At 34.0% G+C, this 22,236-nt stretch overlaps 1 long non-coding RNA gene across 2 annotated transcripts in view; it reads right to left on the bottom strand.

The window, feature by feature from the left end:
• Nucleotides 1-3,709: 3,709 nt before the first annotated feature.
• LOC122241391 overlaps nt 3,710-22,236 on the bottom strand; it is a 105,727-nt gene continuing 87,200 nt past the window's right edge. Inside the window, exons 3-6 of one of the 2 annotated variants that reach the window (XR_006221502.1) lie at nt 21,629-21,768; nt 14,499-14,580; nt 7,637-7,749; nt 3,710-3,909 (exon numbers count right to left, since the gene is read on the bottom strand). This is a non-coding gene — a long non-coding RNA (uncharacterized LOC122241391). The remainder of the gene's footprint in view (nt 3,910-7,636; nt 7,750-14,498; nt 14,581-21,628; nt 21,769-22,236) is intronic. The other variant, XR_006221503.1, reaches the window with a different exon arrangement.

The raw sequence follows: 22,236 nt of genomic DNA, 5'->3' as shown, positions 1-22,236 counted from the left end.
TCACAAATTAAACATTTCAACATAGACTGGAAATTTCCAGATAAAATGCATTTAATGAGAATATCATGAAAAAGACTTGAAGTGGCACTCATACTTTTGATATCTGGAGTTTGGAAATAGTTGGTTTTTCTAACCCTGCAAATCTCCAAATTACTGGACCCCTGGTCAATTTTGACTGCAGCTCATAACCAGAGAATGCCCCTATTAGCACAGCTGTCTTCCATCTTACCTCTAGTCTCAAGTTGATTAATTCCTTCCTAAGGTTCTTCCTTTTACTTTGTCTCTTTTGTGATAAACATATGTCCTGAGTTTTTCTAATCTCTTTTGTTAGATCTTTGGGTTTTTCAAGCATATGATCTGCCTTCTAAGCTATTAAAGATAAGAAATTTATCACATTGGCTATAGTGTAACAGGGGTCATCAGACTTCCAACTTCTATATTTATATCACAATGTGAAAAGTCCAATTTGTAAGACAGAGATTTTACCTCCAGTATTAGTACCTCCAATATTAGGTTTATTGTTACATGAAGGCAACACAATTGTAACAAAGATATCTTAAATATGACCGAAATGAAATAGAGATTTTTCTCTTGCATAAGACCCAGAGGACAGGGGTTCCTGGGTGGCTTGGTTGGTTAAGTATCCAACTCGATTTTCACTCAGATCGTGATCTCACGGTGGTAGGGTCAAGTCTGTAGTCAGGCTCTGTGGTGGGTGGAGTTTGGTTAAGATTGTTTCTCTCTCTCCCTCTACCCATCCCTTGCTTGAGCACACACTCTCTCTCAAGAAAAAACAAAAAATCCAGAAGTCATAAATTCAGAGATGACCCGGTAACCATCTTCAGCATGTAGTACTCATCTTTGTGTTTTAAGCCTAAGTTCTAGGATATTTCATAGTATGTAGCAAATGAGGGGGAAAAAGAGGTATCTAATAGCTTTCTTCTAGAGATCGTGAAGTGTGTTGGTGTAATTTCCAATCATAAGCCTTTGGCCAGAACTTGGTCACATGACCAAAACTAGCTATGGGCAATGCTTACGCATGCTATTTACAGGTAGGCTACCATCTTCCCAGAGAAAACTTGGGAAAAGCCAGGTAAAATAGATGTTGATTGGACAACTGGCTGTCTCTTTATATGACAGAATACATTTATTTTGAGTATTTCTTTATGCTTCCTTCTTTACAAAGATGATTTTATGAGCATCTTAAAGTTATGAAAAAGAATATAAGTATGAATTACAACTATTTATTATAAACAGTAATTCAGAGAAAACCACTTGGAGTTGATAACTATCAGTATTTCTTAGGGCTTGATGAAAATGTTAGCCTTTCCATAATTAACACAAGTTCAGAGTACGTATTCTAATGCTTAAAAATCTCAGCTAACAAAGGTATTTAAATTTTTTTCCCCTAGATCAAGACTCTGGCCTATTGTTTTGTTTTGGTTTTTTTTGAAAATATTTATTTATTTATCTGTTTATCTATTTATTTATTTATTTTTGAAAGAGAGAGAAGGGGGGAGGGGCAGAGAGGAAGAGAGAGAATCACAAGTGGGCCACACTCTGCATGGAGCCTGATGCAGGGCTCGATTTCACAACTGTGAGATCATGACCTCAACCAAAATCTAGAGTTGGATGCTCAACAAAATGAGTCACACAGGCACCCCAAGATTCTGGCCTCTTTTTGGAATTTAAAATATTTTGCTTCCCTGGACAAATAGTCACACATCTTTTATTTTTCTCCATATCTTAGTTGACAAATATTGCGACAACTTTTATTATCAGTATACCTTTCCAATAGACTTTTTGAAGTAGCTAGCTCTGACTATAAGGTATACCTTCGCACAATTTCTCATGTGACACAGCTTACCTGGGCCCTCTGCTTCAAGAGTCTCTCAGAAGGCTGTGATCAAGATGTCAGCCGAGGTGTCAGTTATCTCAAGGTCTATACCAAGAAAGATTCACTTCCCAGCTGACTCACATGGTTATTGGTAGAATTCAATTCCTTGTGAGTTATTAAACTAAAGTTCCTGTCTGAGTGTTGGCTACAGGCTTCTTAGTTTTTTGCCATGACAACTTCTCCAATATGGCAGTCTGTTTCATCAAAGCATTCAAACCAAGAACGTAGTAAAAACAGTCTACAAACATGATGGAAGTCAATGGCTTTTGGTAGCCTAATCACAGGAGTGACATCCTATCACTTTTGTTCTTTTATACTTAAAAGTGAATCACCAGGTCCAACTCATACTCAGGTGGAAGACATTACATAAAGCGTGTGAATATTAGAAAGACGATTATTGTGGTCCATCTTAGAAATACGTCTACCATACAAACTGTGCCTACACCATGTGGGCTGAAGAAATGTGGCCCAGTGCATCAAACCCTTCACTATAGTTAACCGTAAAATCTTTAAAATGTCTTAATATAGTAGATTCATAGGAAGTTATGTCATTCCACATGAACATGTAAATGAAAAATATATGCATAATGCATATTAAAGAAGGCTTTTTATTCATTCATACTTTCTCTCCTCAAAAAACAAACAACCAAACAGGATAAAGAAAGTTATTATTACCTACATATTTTCAATAGGAGACACTGAAAATCCAAAGATTGCCTATAGTTTTAAAGTTGAGCGGTTAACAGAACAACATTCTGTTGTAAGAGCATTCAAAGAGCCAAACTAAAAATAATAAAGCAATTTTTCAATATCATTACTTGATTATAACCAAATTAATCATGACTAGCAAAAACACTAATCAAGCAATGTAAAACAAATTATATACTTGAAAGATTTACAAATGAGTCAAGCTTAACCTAACTTTTCTGAATTCAAATCCTTATTAAAAGATCTTTATCCCACTGGATTTAAGTAAAAGGCTAGCAGGACAATAACTGCTTCCTTTCTCCTAGAAAGAGTAGAAGGCTAATGGAGGATGGGAGCTATAATTTATTAATTTTAAAAATGTAGGTGAATTAAAGTGCTGATTCTTACTTTTTGGTAATATAATGTTTTTTTTTACAATAATTTTAAATTATTTTAACAAGTGATATATTGTTCTTTGCACCTTTCTTAAAATTTGTACTTTTAAAGAGAAAAAGTAGGAAGCACTTACCCAAATACATTTAGGTTATTTCTTAAGAGATTATAAATCATGTTAATAACATATATTATATATTATAAATTGTATCTGTGTATAAGTGTGCACATATTTATATATACATATGAATATATATGTATAAACATATATCTCCACATTTATAAGGATAAATTTATAGGATGATATATGAAAAAGTTAAACTTTAAAATATTTCTAGATTTAGTATTCTTATATTTTATTAAATATTTGAAAAGCTACAATAAGACCATTCCTCAGTCTCCTCCTACCACAGCGGATATGTATATAAGAACCACAAGTTGTTACCATTCGGGAATTGAAGATATTTGAAGAAAGAGAGGTTATCAAAAACCAAAGAGGATCACCCTTTCATAAATAACATAGCCAATCAAGAATACTCTAGGGATGAATTCAGAAGATGAAATATCTTAGTTTTACTCTGATCCCTCCCTTCAATCGCATTCTGGGGCTAAGTGTTGGCTGAAATCAACCACAAGTCAGAAGGCAAGGAACCAGATGACATAATTCATACAGAACATTCACTAAGGCATAGAGGATGAATCTGGAGGAGTAAACAGGAGATATTTGACAGAACATCATATTAGACTTACAGAAATAATTGGAAGATTTTCCACCTGCCATTTTATTGGAAATGTATAGATAAGAATGTAAATTTCTGAAAATAGTGATATTGATGAGGGAGCATAAGCCAAGCTGAAGGCAAAGCACAAGCTAGCACAAACCCCACCTCCAGGTGGGATACATGTGGTATTCCTCAGGCATTTCTGACGGCCTAAGAAAAAGGAAAGGACACAAAACAAATGGTTAAACCGACAGGAGTCTCCTTCAGTTTACAGATAACTTAGTAAACTACAAGAAAAAGGCAATCTTATCCATAGCCTAATTTCCAGAAACCTATAGACTCCATTTCCTGGAGCCCTAATATCATACCCAGTAAGATGTAAGGGGGTTTAAGTGCTTGTTATGGTGATGTGGGAAACAAAGGCAAATTAAAAATTAAATTCCCTTACTGCTTGCAGTCCATTGACAAGTCCTTGAAACAGAGTGACCTTCCTCTAGGAGCTCAGCTGCCTCCATGATGACACTCTGCTAGGGGCAAAAGGGAATCTTGGCTTACCATTATCCTGACCCCCCAGGATCCTGTGAGTCTTCTTAAACATACAAAAAAAATCCTTTGTAAACATCCTTTATCTTTAACCCCAAGTATATATTGGCAATTATACTCCAAGTGTATGCCCCCTGATATACGTCTGAAGAGTCCTGACTGAGTTTTACTGAACAGTAATAAATGACGTTTTGCTTACAATAGCTAGCTCCTCAAGGTCCTGAAAACCTTGCTTCCAAAATTCCTTAGAGACTTAAGCTGTCCCTAACCACCTCCCAACCTGAAGGTGTAATAATAGGTCACTCTTCCTAACCCCAGGGCAGCTCTTTTTGCCCGTGGGTCCTGTCCCCATGCTTTAATAAAATTACCTTTTTGCACCAAGGACATCTTCAAGAATTCTTTCTTGGCCATCAGCTCCAAACCCCACCATCACCCCCAAATCCCATCAATATCAAGGCAAAAACTGCACCAGATGAAGTTAATCCAGTAAGGAAGACTATTACAATAGATGAGAGAAATCAGAATGCAGTCTGAACTGAATTTCAATGAAACAGTGAATAGGAGATATTTTTTTAAGGGCTACAGTGGGTGGGATAACAGGTTATCTGTGCTTGTTAATTGGCTTTACCCGGAAATAAGAGTTAACTTTCTCCAATCTTCATGACAGGGTGAGGGAGACATCTGGGGGCCTAGAGGCAGGAGGGGGGTCTATCTAATGTTTAGTTGGGCTGAGAGAAAATCAATGGTCTCTATTTCTTCAATGGTTGCTTTTATTTACGTTCAGGGAATTTGCAATTCGGCACTATTTTTTACTTTCTGTACTCAACCAGGTAGGAATAATTCACCAGAGGCATTTCTGCTTTTTTCTGAGCAGGCTCAGCCTTCTGCCTGTGCACAATCTTCCAGACCGCCAGAGATAAGTGGGATTTCAGCAAGGCCTCTGGCTGTCTCTTCTGCTGGATCTCCCTGTTAAATTTCTGGCTGGTCTGCCTTTGTGATGCTTACCCCAACTAGTACTATGACCTCAAGCTAGCTCATATTAGCCTTCTCTAATTATTTGCCACTGAGATCTCTATTGTTTTTGACAGTGCCCTGGGCATAGATTTTTCCACACTCCACTCCAAATAAAATGAGCCCATCTGGCAGTGAGGCAGGGCTGCTGGTTTTTAAGGCCTGGCCTACATGTTGGGGGAAGGGAATCAGTCCCTAGCTGAAATGCCATAGACTCCTAATCTTACCAAGATTTAGTGGGTTCTCTTGAATAAATAATGCTTCTCCATTTGCTAAATCTTCAAGTGGTTATTCTGACAACTTTATTCAGTTCTATTGATGAGGTAGCATTAGGCAAGCTGAGGGCAAAGCACAAGCTAACAACACCCTTCCTCCTACCCCCCCTCCCACCCCCACACCAGGTGGAATATGTGTGATATTCCTCAGGCACTCTTTTCTGTCCAAAGGCAAAGGAAAGGGAAAGAAAACCAGTGGTTAACTGATGGAGATCATAGTCATGCTGGATATGAGTCTCCATCAGTTTACAAATATTTTAATAAGTTACAAGAAAAAGTAATCTTATCAATAACCTAATCTCCAGGAACTGCCTAAGGTATTAATGATAATGCTTTGCTAGAGGGAAAAACAACCTTAGTTTGACAATAGCTAGGCCTAGGGTAATCTGTGAGTCTTCTTTAGTATATGGAAAACCCTTTAAGAAACTTTGATCTCCCCCAACTCCATAGTGTATAACCAGTCACTCTTCACAACCCTAGTGTAGCTCTTTCTGCCCACTGGTCCTGTCCCTATGCTTTAATAAAATCACCTTTTTGCAAGAAAATGTCTTCAAGAATTCTTTCTTGGCCATTGAGTCTGAACCCCCAGCACTCCAAAACTTCATCAGTATCACTGCTTTGGGGAAATAGGCTTATAATTAACTAAGCTCCTCATTTTGCCATTCTGAAAGTCCTACCCCCTCCACATTCTACACTTTTTTATTCAGAACTTTCTTACCCTTAGATATATAGGATGTTCCCCATCTGTGAGGTTAGAAAAGCTATTCCCCGAGGTCCTTAAGTAAAAAATATTTTATTTTTTCCCTTTTCACATCAGATATCTAATAAAAAATTGTCACCAATCTTATTGCTAAACATTCTCAAATTAGGATTACAATATTGTGGTTTATAATAAATATAACACAGAGCTACTAAAACTCTTGGAATTTTCTAAGTGATGAGAGCTATAAAGACATCTTTTGTTAAGTTAATGGTTTACTTTTGTGTTAATGAGCCCTCTAAGGTTGAGGGCATATTGACTAGGAATAGAGGTTTGGAATTTTCAGTACCACACTCTGATCCCAGGGAAAAGGAGAGGGGCTGCAGGTTGAGTCAATCATCAATGGCCAAAGATTTAATCAGTTTAGCCCATGTGATAAAGCCTCAATAAAGTACCAGACTCATGGGATTCAGAGAAATGTTTTATCTCTTCATCTGGCTGGTGATTTGTATCCTTTGATATCCTTTGTCATAAGCTAGTAACCTAGTGATTTCTGTGAGCTGTTCTAGAAAATGAATCCAATGCAAGGAAGGGGGTTGGGTTAGGAGAACCTCTGGTTTAGAGCCAGTTGATCAGAAGCACAGGCAAAAGCCTGGCTGAGCCTGGCATCGAAGTGGAGAGCTGTCTGTGCAACTGAGGAATCTGATGCTATCTCCAGGTGATAGTTTCAGAATTTAACCGAATTATAGGATGTCTAGCTAACATCCAGAGACTTCCTTGCTTGGTGATAGTGTGGAAGAAACCTACCTCCACACATTAGAACAGGGTGCAGAAGCCAAAATGAAATGAAGTGCATTTCATTCCATTCCATTCCATTCCATACTGTCTTATTTTAGGGAAAAAAAATCTCTCCTAACTGGTCTCCCTGCTTGACCAGCTTAAAACCAATGTTCCATCCACTATGCTACCACCATAGAATCTGACTGAAATATAAATCTGACCATGGCACACATACTTTCTTAAATATTTGACAGAAATGCCAACACTTCTCCAAAATTATAATCTTCTGCCTTATCTAAACCCATCCTACCCACTGTTTCTCATCTTTACTACCCCCCACTTGTACTTTATCTTTTAGTAACATGGATAGTCATGTAGTTCCTTGGTACATACCATATTATGTATGTGAATATTATACCATATTTCACATCTCAGCAACCTGGAATGCTTAAATTACAATGTAGGCATTACTTTTTTCCTAATATCTGTTTAATTACCATTTACCTATCTTTCAAGAGTATACAAGTACACATTCTCAGCCTTGAGAATGTGTGAGTATACAAGAACCCTCAGCCTTGAGGCTAGGTTGGTTAGCTCTTTAGCCTCTCTAATAGTTCCTTGTGCATACCTGTAATAGTTTGCCATAGTCTTGAAAACTTTATCTCTTTCTGATACTTCCACTTAGATGTTTGTTACTCAAAGGTACATAATCTTTCTTACTCGCAGTACTTAGCATAGTGCCTGGCAAAGGGAATGGGTTTTATAAATATTTGTGAACAAAATCCAACTGATTCTGGCTGACAAAAATGCAAATTATAGCTTATTTTTCTCTACATAAATTTGCATATATTCTTTTACATCAATCCAATTTTTTCACATCAATTCAATGAACATAAGCCCAATGACTATGAACTTCGTTTGTAAAATGGAAAGGATGGACAGATGTACAGCTCCATGAGCCCAATTATCTTTTGCCTCTGAGGGGAAAGCAAGCTGTCAAAAAGGGGCATTCAATGCCCTCTGTTGTTTGCACTGGGTTAGAGAAAATAACTAATTTCTTCATATGTAAGATCAAAACTGCACTATGTCACTGTGTCACCATGTCACTGTACTCATGTGTGTCTCTTGGCTTTTATCATTTCCCCCAAAATTCATTGCCAGGAGGCACTAAGATAATGCACAGATGGTGCCTACTATATGCACTGCAGCCTGACCTATGTTCCTTTTGAGGATTATTGCTATGGTCATTTTGAAGAGGATTGATGACTTTCTTATGAAGACAGAGCTGCTGTCTTTAAAGAGGTATTTACAAGGCAGAACATAGAACTGCATTGTATTTATTATCTGTGTTTTATTATATTAACAATTAATTAAAAATAATAAGTTGTGGGAAATCAATACCAAGTTTATTAGTGACATCATATTGATACAATTTGTCAGTTTCTGAATCACTTTGTATTAATGATAAAAGAAGAAAAGAGCATCACTACAAAATATACTTGAAGTCGCCTCTATATCACTTAGATTTGGTATTCGTGTTGCTGACTCCTTAAAGATTAAGAACTTGGATGAATCATAACAGAATGGATAAAATTATCAATTAATAAAAATCTTTAAGATTAAAAAATTAGATAAACTAACTCCATACAGAGAATTTCACAGACAACATGTCTCTTAAATAAATTTGTCATTAAGAATATTTAGTGCAGGGGCATGTGGGTGGCTCAGTCCATTAGGCATCTAACTCTTGATTTCAGCTCAGGTCATGATCTTGGCTCAGGTCATTATCTCAGGGTAGTGCAATCCAGACCTGCATCCGGGTCCCAGCTGAGTGTGGAACCTGTTTGGGATTCTTTCTCTCCCTTTCCATGTGCCCCTTCCCCATTCATGCTCTTGCACTTTCTCTCAAAATAAATGAACATTTTTTAAAAAGAATATTTAGTTCATATAATAGGGAAAAAATCTGTTATAGAATGGCCAACAGGACGGGTAGGGAATTCCAGTCCCTGCCGGAAGACTCCCCTTCCAGGTTTTTCTTCCCACCCTGCTTGCTGCTGGTACCAAATTATTACTAATGCAGAATGCGGAAGTAACAGACTATAAATTGTCCCCTCTGCGTATGCTCCAGACTCAGACCTCTGGAGACTTATCTCCTCTGAGCCCACCAGTGTAAAATAAACCTCCTGCCTTCCAAGATCTCCACGTGTTGCTTGTTTCTTCTGCCAGATGAACATACTTTCCTTGATTTATTTAATCATTCAATACATGTTTGAGTACTTAAATATAGAACTAATATAGGCACTGAAAATATACTGATTTTTCAAAAATAAAAAATCTCCATAAATTTGATAGAAAAAGAAATTCAAATTAACAATGTGCAAACATACCATTAAAGTCAAAATTAAGGATATACAATAATTGTAAAAATTTTATTAGATATCTCAGATAATGTAATAAGAAAAGAAATGAAGTATAAATTAGGGAAAAACAAGAGCTAGTGCTCTTATTTGTAAATGGTATGTTTGTTTACAGAGAAAGTCAATAGAACTAATCCTCAATAAAAAACACTTCTAACTAAAAAAAAGGTTCAGAAAATTTGACTTTGTATTAGCTCTACATGTGCAAAGCAATAGCTTTCTACCCACCAGGAAAATATATTTTTGTTTATAAAATAATCCAGACCATTTGGGGCACCTGGGTGGCTCAGTCAGTTAAGCGTCTGACTTTGGCTCAGGTCATGATCTCAGGGCTTATGAGTTCCAGACCCACATCGGGCTCTGTGCTGACAGCTCAGAGCCTGGAACCTTTTCAGATTCTGTGTCTTTCTCTCTCTCTCTGCCCCTCCCCTGCTCACACTCTGTCTCTGTCTCTCAAAAATAAATTTAAAAAAAACCATTAACAATAAAATACAATAAAATACAATAAAATACAATACAATACAATAAAATAAAATAATAAAATAATCCAGACCATTTGACAACAGAAAGGTAAAGGATATGTGTGTGTGTGTGTGTGTGTCCATGTGTGTGTGTGTGTGTGTATTAATGGCTACTACTATGTATACTAACATTAAAGTAAAATGTTTGCACATCTAAGAGATGACATATTTTGAACAGGACAAAGCAATTCTTTCATTATGCAGTAGGAGAAAAAAATAATCATTGTGTGGTCATCTAGTCTGAAAAAAACTCAAGGAGTATATCTACCCCAAACAAGCATATCTATAAAGTGGACATCAACATTTTCTTATTCTTAGTGTGTTTCAAAGTACATTTGAAAGATGGTAATCCATTACAAATAGGTTTTCAATTTGTGACATGACAACTTAGATTGTTTTTACATTATGATAATTTTTTTTTTTTACCAACAGGTCTTATTTGTTACACCAATCCATTCAACTTTTAAATAACTGTATGTGTGTGTGTGTGTGTGTGTGTATGTATATATATGTGTATATATGTATATATACATATATATAGATAGATAGATACACACACACATATATAGGTTTTTCTTTTTTTATAAATCTTATAAATGTGCACATTCCTAAGAATAGTCTTGGCAGTTTTCACTAGCTCTTTGGATTTTAATCTCATGATGTTCTTTCCTCTGATGTCCATCTGTTAGAGCAGAGTTCAGTATTGTTGCTATCCTACCCACATACAGAGACAATACAATCCTTGAACAGCTTTCTTATATTGTTGTCTGTGTTTTATTACACTCCAAGGAATATGGATTAGAATGAAAATCTAAAAGTTTGTAGTGACATAAGATATTAATAAAAAGAAGTCTTGTTGGGCATATTACTCATAGGATTCTTTTTTTTTTTAATTCTTTTTTAGATGCTCACAAAATTGTCTATTTACAGAAGTGGTGATTTAAGAAGTTGAACTGCCATTGGAAAAAATGTTCCTGTCTAGGAAAGAGTGTAAGAGCTTGACATATTCATTTATTTCAAACTTGAAAACTGTTTGTACTTGGTCAAGACTAAAAAAGATAAAAATAATTCTGAACATGGCTTTCACATTTTAGGACTACTCACACATAGTAACAATGAATAGTACAAACAAATAGGGTCTGATCTATGACATTATGTTCAATAACTTAGCAGCATATACCTTCTTAAGAAGCAGAATAAATTCTTTCTTCAGTACACTAAATTTTAGTTATTGCTAATCCGTGCCTATCATTTTGTTAACAGCTGTAGAAACATTAGAGTCTCTGCCCATACGGTATTTGTTTCTTTCTTTCTTTTTTTTTTTTTTTATTGGGAGAGGAGGAGAGGGTAAAGAAATGAACAAATAAAATGTGCAATTTAAAAAATTATTATAGTTGTGCAATACAGGAAACTGTAACAAGGTATAAAAGATGATTCTTAGATCATAGAGGGTTCTGAGAAGTGTACTCTGAGAAAGGCATGAAGGAATGGACTGTTTTATGAAAGGAGAGCACATATGAAAAGGCAGTGCCACACTGTTAATAAAAAAGAACTCGGTGTTTTTTGATGTTCCTAAATATCGTGAATTTCATCATTACATGTTTTTCAGATGGGTGTGAAATTTGTTGTTACTCCTTGATCATATTATGCCCACTTTATTCCAAAATACATGATAGTACAATTAATTGACTTTTGAATAATAGTTTATTATGAGAATGACTAGGTTCTTTTTTCTCTTGTTATTGAAAATAAACCATAAATGCCTCAAATGACTTTCCTAAACCTATAATATCACCATTCTGCTATCATAGTTTTGTTTGTGTGTGTGTGTGTGTGTGTGTGTGTGTTTGCATAATGCATTATATATGCTTTCACACTTTAAATGCAAGTAGCCCATAGAGGATATGCCTTGTGGGGATACAGTGCTGAAATAACTTAAACTGAAACTCTAAAGGAAAAAGATATTCCACATGGTGATATTGGGTTGAGAAGATGAAGAATTAAAGAAAATATTTCACATATAAGTGAAATCATAAGGTATTTGTCTTTATCTGACTTATTTTCTTAGGATAAAACAACAACAAAAACAACAAAAAGAGAGACACAAACTCCTAAATATAGAGAATAAACCAGTGGCTTCAGAAGGAAATAGGCAAAATAGATGAAAAGGACTAATAGGTACAAACTTCCATTTATAAAATAAGTCATAAAGATGAAACATACAGCATAGGGAGTATAGTCAATAATATAATAACTTCGTATGGTGATAGGTGGTAACTACTTATCATGGTGTGTAATTGATAATGTATGTTATTATTGAATTGTGAATCATTACATTACATACCTGAATCATTTATATTATATATTATGTTATATTATATTAATTATATTTATTACATTATGTCAACTATACATCAATTTAAAAATTTAAAAATACAAAAAGTTGAAGGAAAGGGTAGGCAACTTTAGAGAAAAGATTTTTCTGCTTGAGTGAATATAAGATAATTTTTTATTTGCTTCAGTAACTTAGAATATTATTCTGGTAAAGGACAGATCTGGGAAAGTGAACAAGAAAGCATGCCAAATAGAACACATTATATTTATATATTTCAGAGACAACCAGCTTACTCAATGGAAAGCTAAGACATCTGAGACAATAAAGTGAAAATCTGAAACAGAATTGTCAGTAAATTGGAGTAAAAAAATAAGTGAGAAGAATGGGAAAATTAGAGATATATTAGTATTAGGTGTTTTCAGTTTCCATTTGTGATGGATACATTTTCAGTTGGGTGTATTTGTTTCAGAATATGTTTATTCAATTAAATAGATTTATAGTATTTTATGTTAGAATGCAAGAAATGACATGGCTATTTTCCCAGTACATGAATTCTAGCTGGCACCAGAGTTAGAAGGAGCCAGGGTAAGAGTAGAAGATTTTTCAGAATTCTTTTCCTTCTCTAGCCCTTATTAGCTGATCAGTTGAACATTCTAAACACCAAATTAAAGGCCTATTAGATTGTTGCTAGCAGGCAAAGGCATAAGTAATAATAGCAAATTGCCGTTTTCCCTTAACTCCCACATTTTGTCTCAGGGCAGGTTATTTCTTGGTCTAGGCATTCAGCATGATGATGGAGGCTCCTCTGATGGCTGGTAATATGAAATGCCTCTTAGTTCATAAACTGATGATTACTTGACAATTCTCTTCATTTACTTCTTGTTTTATTTATTTTTGAGACAGAAACAGCAAGCAGGGGAGGAGCAGAGAGACGGGGAGAGAGAATCCTGAGAAGGCTCCATACTCTCAGTGCAGAGCCCAACATGGGGCTTGATCTCATGAACTGTGAGGTCATGACCTGAGCCTAAACCAGAGTCGGACACTTAACTGACTGAGCCACCCAGGCACCCTTTCATTTGCTTCTTCAAAGGGAGAATACAGTGTTGAGTCTGAATATGACATGTGATTTTAACAAGCAGGATGTTCAGACTGATAGAACATATAAGAGATAAAGAAAATCAGCTAATGGAATTAATATAGGAGCCCAGCAAGATAGCATGCTATACAATCAACATACAAAATGAATAGTTGCCATTTATCAGAAATAATGAGATAGCATGTCTCGTGGATAAATACTTGGTTCATAGACAGCAAAAAACAATACCACACCTAGGGAAAAGGTTACCAAGATATGTGTGAAATCTTTATGAAGGAAGTGGTGACAGTTTATTTAAGAAAAAAAAAAAAGCTCTAAAAACATGCTTAGAAATACTATACTAATGAATGGAAAGACAGAGTATCCTAAAGATTTCAGTTCTCTAAATCTGGTAATAGAAGCATAATAAGTAACCAGGATAATATTAATGGTAGAGTACAAAAAATAATAATATAGTATCACAAAAAAGATTTATACATATAGTACATTAATATATAATGAAGTTATCTTAAATTAGTAGATACAAAGTACAGTTTAATGGCATTATGGATATTATGAAGAATTTAATATCTATAAAGTATATATGTTAATCCATATGTTAATCCAAATATCTATCCATATTTTAATGAATAAATAAGAGAAGAAAAAACATTTTTGACTTAGATTATTAAATTTTCATACACAAGATTACAACATGAGGGGTGCCTGGCTGGCTCAGTCAGTAGAACATGCAACTCTTAATCTTGGGATTGTGAGTTTGAGCCCCATGTTAGGTGCAGAAATTACTTAAAAATAAAATCTTTAAAAAAAAGATTATAACATGAAAAAAGAAGCAACATACCAAAAAAATTTGCCATATATATATATATATATATATACACACATATATATACATATATACATATATATACATATATATACATATATATACATACTTACATGATAATATAAATATGCATTGTCTATCATCTATTATCTATCTATCTATCATATCATGAGGTAAATTACATCAAAATTTAAGAAAATAAGAGTCATCATGTAAGGTTGCTTGGGTTGTATTTTGTATAAGTGTGCTTACTGAGTGGCAAAGGGGACTGAATGCCAGTCTACATTGTACTCACCAAACAGCATGAGGTTGTATCTACTTGGAAGAAGACTTTATTTTCTATCTTCAACAAGGGTACTCAGTGGCTTATCATGGTCCTGATGAAGACAAAGAGTATGACCAGGTAGTTCACACAAAAATAATAAAGAATAAAACAACTTAAATGATTTAAAATATGTAATGTTGGTATGGGTAAAAAGAAATGAGTACCCTCTTTGCAATGTCAAAGTATGAACAAGTATAGAATTTTTGGAATACATCCGTCAAAATGAAAAATATGTTTAAGTATTAAGTCAGCGATTATACTTCTAAATATCTATTATACAGATGCAAAAATATACAAAGATTCATGAGCAAAGATTTTAGTTGCAGCCTGGTTTCTAAAAATAAAGTAGTAAAACAATCAAGTTTTCATCAATGTAATATTGCATAATTATTATTATTATTTTAATTTTTATTTATTTTTGAGAGAGAGAGAGACAGACAGAGCCAGAGTGAGAGAAGGGAAGGGCCCGAGAGAGAGGGAGACACAGAATCTGAACCAGGCTCCAGGCTCCAAGCTGTCAGCACAGGGCCTGATGTGGGGCTCAAACTCACGAATGGTGAGATCATGACCTGAGCCGAAGTGGGCTGCTTAACTAACTGAGCCACACAGGCGCCCCAAATTACTTTAAATTCATTTCATACAATTGTATGCACATAAAATTGTAAATAAATGTAAATAAATTTATTATGTAGGTAAATGTCCATAAATCTTTGTTTATGGGTATAAGAAATCTCTATGCATTTTTCTATGTAAAAACAAAAACAAGTTGTACCTAGTAATAAAGTTACCAAGCTACCAAATAAATAAAATCTGTGAAGTTTATACAGGTAATTGTAGTGGTACATTTGGTTGCAATTTAAATAGGAGTCCATGGTAGACTTCATCAAGAAGTTGGAATTTGAGCAAATACTTGAAAAACAATAGGTTGACCGTAGATATATCTAGTAAAAGATTTTTCTGCTGCTGGAAAGAATAAGTCCATATGCAATGAAGCAAGCGTGCACATGCCTAGCTGTGCAGAAGATGGGAAAAGGATGTGGCTAGAGCAGACTGAGTAAAAGAAAGGAAGTTTAGCAAGAGATAAGATCAGAATTGAAATAAAAATAGGACTTCTACAACTTCACAAGTTGTTAAGAATAAGGTGGCAGCATAATTTATTGTCTAAAACTAGATATTTGTGAAATGAAGGTGACCAAAATAATGAAGAGTAAATAATGTGGGAAATATTTATATATTGATAAATTGGTCTGATTATAAAATGGCTTATTTAAAAAATTAAGGGAATAAGTTATATCTTTAAATAAGACACTTATAAATTGTAGTTACTTTACATTAATATATAAATATACATTAAATAGGCAGCAATAACTGAAGAGTTTTGAGATGAAGAATGTCATGATATAATTAACTTTGACATAACTGTATGGCTAGTGTATCGAGAATACACAGTAGGACCAAGAGCAGAAAGTAGGACATCAGGTAGGAGGTCATGACAATTTTCCAGGAGAGAGAAGATGGGGGGGTTGTACCCAGATTTAGAATGATCATACCTTGGTAAATTTTTTTTTGAAATGAAAATAAATTAAAATAAATCAAATGTAAGTAGGGGGTATATACAGAGGTAGGGTTGAAAATTCTTAAATTTCCAAAAGCAGACATGCAAAACTATTAACAGACTTTGCTTCTGGAGAAAGCATCAAAACATCCACTCAATAATTAGAATCTAAGAGTTTCCATTTGGATTTTATATTGAGGTGGGGTTTTTTTTTTGAAGATTCCATTTTTTAGAGCAGTTTTAGATTCACAGCAAAATTGAGATGAAGGTAAAAAGATTTCTGATATATTCCCTGTCCTCCATAAATGCATAGTCTTGAAAATAAGTTGACACATCATAATTCCCCAAAGTCCATAGATTACCTTGAGGTTCACTCTTGGTATTGCACTTTCCTTGTTTTGAACAAATGTATAATGACATGTATCCATAATTATAATATCATACAGAGTATTTTCACTTCCTTAAAAATCTCCTATCCCCCACTATTCTTGCCCTCACCCCTAACTTCTGATAAACTCTGACTTTTTTCTGTCTCCATATTTTTGTCTTTTCCAGAATGTTATATAGTTGGAATCATACAGTATGTAGACTTTTCAGATTGTTTCTTTCACTTAGTAATATGCATTTAAGCTTCCTGTGTGTCTTTTCATAGCTGGATAGTTCATTTCTTTTTAGTGGAGAATAATATTTCATTGGGTGTACCGCAGTTTATCCAAATACCTACTAAAGGATACCTTGATTGTGTCCAAGTGTTAGCAATTTATAAATAAACATGTTATAAACATACATATGCAGATTCCTTTGTGGACATAAATTTTCAGCTCCTTTGAGTAAATTGCATGGAGCACAATAGCTGGATAGTATGGTAACAGTGTATTTAGTTTTCTAAGAAACTCCCAAAGTATCTTCCATAGTGTCTGTACCATTTTGCATTTGCACCAGCAATTCATGACAGTTTCTGTTGCTCCAAATCCTTGTCAGTATTTGGTGCTGTCACTGTCCTGCATTTTGGCCATTCTAATACTTATATAGTGGTATCTTATTATTGTTTTAATCTGCATTTTACTGAAGACATATGATGTGGAGTATCTTTGAATATGCTTATTTTCCATCTATATATCTTCCTTGGTAAGGTATTTCTTAAGGTATTTGGACCTTTTTTCCATTCAATTCTTTGTTTTCTTATTGCTGAGTTTTACAAAGCTCTTTTTATATTTTGGATAACAGTCCTTTATCAGATGTACGTTTCACAAATATGTTCTTCCAGTCTGTGGCTTGTCTTATCATCCTCTTGAAATTGTCTTTTGCAGATCATTAGGTTTTTTTTAATTGTAATAAAGCCCAGCTTATCAGTTATCTTAACATGGGTCATGTTTTGGGTGTTTAAAAAGTCATCTCCATACTGATGTCATCTAGGTTTTTTCCTGTAATCTTCTAGAAGTTTTATAGTTTTATAGTTTTGTGTTTTACATTTAGTTCTACAATCCATTTTTAGTTCATTTTTATGAAGAGTGTAAGTTCTGTTGTTAGATTCCCCCCCCCCTTTTTTTTGCATGTGGATGTCCAGTTATTCCAGCACCATTTGTTGAGGAAACTATCTTTGTGTTCCTTTGCTCCTTTGTCAAAACTCTATTGATTTAATTTATGGGAGTTGATTTCTGGACATTATATTCTGTTCCATTCATCAATTTATCTATTCTGTCTCCAATACTATGTTGTCTTGATTACTATAGTTTTATAGTGAGTCTTAAGTACAGCAGTGTCAGTCTTCCAACTCTGTTCTTCTCCAACATTGTGTTGATTATTCTAGGCCTTTTGCATTTACATATAATCTTTATATCAGTTTGTCATTATCCACAAAATAATATACTAGATAAAATTTTGGAATGGATAGACTAGATTTTGATTGGGATTACACTGAATCTATAGATCAAGATGGGTATAACTGACATTTGATAATATCAAGTCTTCCTTTCCATGAATATAAAATATATGTCCATTTCTTCAGGTTTTCTTTGACTTTGTTTATCAGATCTTTGTAGTTTTCCCCATATGGTTCTTGTACAAATTTCATTAGATTTATACCTAAGTATTTCTTTTTCTTGGGTGCTAGTGTAAATGGTATTAAATTTTTATTGCTATGTCAAATCCCATTCATTTATTATTGGTATGTAGGAAAGTAATTGATCTTGTATATTATTTTTGTATTTTATAACCTTGCTATGAATGCTTAGTAGGTCCAGGAGATGTTTTTTGTCAATTCATTTGAATTTTCTATGTGGATAATCATGCCATCTATGAACAAAGACAGTTTTCTCTCTTTATTTCCAAGTTGCATAACTTTTAATTCCTTTTCTTTTATTATTGCATTAGTAAGGACTTCCAATTCAGTGTTAAAATGGAGTACTGGAGAGGAAAGCCTTTACTTATATTTGATCTTAGGGGGAAAGCTCCAAGTTTCTCTATTAAGTATAATATTAACTGTAGGTTCTCTGTAGATAGTCTTTATAAAGTTGAGAATGTTCTCCTCTATTCCTAGTTTACTAAGAGATTTTATCATGAATGGGTGCTATACTGAGTTTTATGTAGGAGAAACCAATATATGAAATCAAGATAGAAGCTTGTGGTGATTATATTTGATACCAACTATTTTTTCCCCAACCATTTCTATGTCCTTTATAAGAGGAATATACTTTTCCACCCTATTCTGGACCTGACCAAAGGTGAGTGAGCATTATATATGACATAACCAAGCACAGGTTTTAAAATTGCATGATTTGGGTCCTACTCTTTTTCTTTATGTTTCTATCATGTCCTGTAAATGGAAGCCACACTTTCAACTTGGGTTGTGAATAAAAACACATGGTGAGGAAATATGAAGCAACATCTTACCCTATAAGAGAATCTATTGAGTTTATTGCTATTGTTCCTGAACCTCTTGACAAGAGTCAGTAGCATATCCTAGATTTCTTAAATTGAGAAAAGAAAAATGAGATATGGCAAGTAAAGATTATTGATGATTCTGATGACTATCTACATAAGGAAGTGTTAGAATCATCTCTCCTCTTATAGAGATAATCTGGTACTTAATTTGACAACATAAAATTTATTCTGGCTGCATACACAGAAAATCTAGGAAATGGAAATGTTCCTCTCAATTTTATAAAAAATAAAAATGGTTTTTACAGAACATGAAAAGACACTTAGCTTTGTTATGCCTTAGGAAATTTCCTAGATCTATTTCTCAAATATGGGAGACTAAAAAGCAAATAAAGGATATGAAAATGTTAGCTCTTAGATTACTTTAAAAATGTACATATTTTGCCAAATTCAATTCATTTTTCAAAGGTCATCTATCCTAGTACTTAAATAATTTGACTTTTTTTATTTGCTTTTGTCTATCTTAGATGATAAAAATACCTATCTATTAATTAGGGTATGTCAGCTATTATTACAGGAAAGAGACAGAGATTAATTTCCTTTACCTTAGAAAACAAATAGAAGATAGTATTTCTCTTACGAATACTGCATAAATATATAAATTATTTTATTGATTTATTGATTTTTCCAGTTATTATTTTCAGAAAACATTATTAAATGAGTCTGCTATTGGAAACATAAAAAAAATTTTTCCAGAACTTAAATATCAGAAAAGCAAAGATCAATAAGAGAAATGAATTCATTTTAAAAATCAGACATGAATCTGAGATATAAGCTCTAAAAAAAATTAAATTCCCTAGAGCTTCCCATCAGCCAGCTATGACAGGTTTGAAGGTCATTGTTGCTGGCTGTTTGGCTAACTTTCAACTCAATTTGAGCCCTGATCAGTGATTCAAAACTGACCCACACAGATGGGCAACCATGTGGTGCCCCAGTGCATATTAAACAGAAGATTCCCCTACTCTGAAAAGGAAGAGATCAGATGTTTAAAAATAAACTGTGTGAGGACAAAATGTAAAAGGCTTGAATGGTGTGCCAAACAATTCTGAGACACTTTGCGTATTGCCTCTTCATTCTGTGGTGACTTTTTGCCTATAGGGAATCTAGATCCTATGTAAGTCATCTTCCCATGTGTGAAAGGAAGCAATCAAGAAATACACATTTGGTTCAAATGATTTGCAGACATTTTAGCTTTAGAGAATATAAGACATTCTAACTTTCTATTTTATTGGTTCTCTATAGTAAAAAAAAAATATATATAGTTAATTTTTAATTACACATTTATTTTGTGCCTGATCTTAGGTCTTGGTATCTTGAGGTATGATGAACTGGAAGTATGAAGTAATCAAATTATAAACGTACATGATTTTGAGGCTTCTATTTCATTTTGAATCCAAATCTAAGTGATATCTACATTGGTTTAAATACTATTACCTTTTCTATTGTCTAATTACAGATGTCTGAAAATGGTATCTATTTTCTCAATATGCTTTGGTAAAAATAATTATACGTAGGCTAAAAAATAATGGAGATGACAAATATAGTAAAAAGTTACTTGAATATAGTCTATTCTCATACATTCTTTATTTCCTTAATAGATTCATTTTTAAGAAAAGATATAACTGGAATAATTTCATGACTAGCCCAAATTACCCAATAAAGCAAAAAAAAAAAAAAAAAAAAAAGATTCTCATGCCTTCACAGTATGAAAGCAAATATAATAAAAGAAATATTGAGTTTCTGATTTGAAAAACTGAACAATGGTTATCTGATTCTTAGATTCTGACAATCCTTTGCACTTAATCAAAACTTCCATTAAGTATCTTATTTTGATAATTTAAGTGAACTCTAGAAACCAACTTCACTCTTCATTATATAACCAAATGAACTTTATCAAATCTTTGCCTCCTTTTTAATCATTGCTTTGCAACAAAGAACTACAATAGCATTCTTTTACAGCTATTTTTAATATTTCTACTACTGATATATAAGGACTGTGATTTATATTCCCCTTAAATTCACAACTTTCTCTCTAGTTTTATATTTCTCATTTCATAAAGTTTTAAAAATTATATTCTCAAATTAAATATGAATAATCAGAGCTTGTTTTATCCTTTGAGAACTTTCCCTTTGTGGATCATTTGAATTGATATCTTGTGGTTACATCCAACTAAGAATCACTCAGACATTTTCAGATACATCCTGTCATATTTATCTCCAAAGCACAAGCAAGAACAATAACCACTGACAGTTCTGAATGGGCCTGGAATTGTAACATAAACTTTACTTATGTTATCTTTTATGTTAATACTCACAAGGATCCTGTTGTATGCTATGATGGCATCCTCTGTTTCCCTTTTCTCTTTAAAAGTATACACAGTAAAACCTTGGTTTGCCAGCATAATTAGTTCTAGAAACGTGCTTGGAATCCAAAGTACTTGTACATCAAAGTGAATTTCCCCATAAGAAATAATGGAAACTCAGAAGATTCACTCCACAACCCAAAAATATTCATATAAAAGTGATTACAATACTGTAATACAATACAAAATAGTAAGGGCAATACAAAATATAAAGAAAATTAAACAAATTAACTTGCACTTACCTTTGAAAAACTTGGTTAGTGTGAGGGAGACGAGAGAGGAGGGTTATTGTGTAGGATGACTTTCACTATCACTAATGGAATCAATGCTGTATATTGGCTCGAGGGAGTCTTTTTCTTTTTGTACAACTTTATCCAATGACCTAGAATGAAGCAAAACATTCCTAAGCTTACTCTTGTATGGAAAAGCAAATGACTGTCCATAGGTGCTTGGAAGTGACAAAAAATACACTAGTGCCAGTTGTGGGCACCTTCCAATGTTCTGAAAAATCACTGATTTCTGCCAAACCCCACGGCCTGAGACTAAGCATCTGAGCATGGGAGACGATCACCCACATCCCACAGTGAGAGAGACAGAGAGAGAACCATTGGCTCAGTTGTGATCATGTAATACTTGGCATCGTATACTAGTTAAAATTTGTAAGCTCCATGTTAAAGACGCTCTGGACATGCATTTGCCTTTTTTAAAGGGAAAATCCATAATAATATGCCTGTCCCATAGTATTTGGTCAATAAGCATTTGCCAAACAAACAAATTAATGATTTGGAGAGGAAGATGTTATTGTTAAAAATGAAGAATCTGAGGCTAACCAAGTGTAGTAATTTGCCTG

Source organism: Panthera tigris, chromosome C1 (genome assembly GCF_018350195.1).
Source record: "Panthera tigris isolate Pti1 chromosome C1, P.tigris_Pti1_mat1.1, whole genome shotgun sequence".
NCBI classification, from domain to species: domain Eukaryota; kingdom Metazoa; phylum Chordata; class Mammalia; order Carnivora; family Felidae; genus Panthera; species Panthera tigris.
Note: the sequence above shows the minus strand (reverse complement) of the source record. Positions and strands in the feature narration are given on the sequence as shown.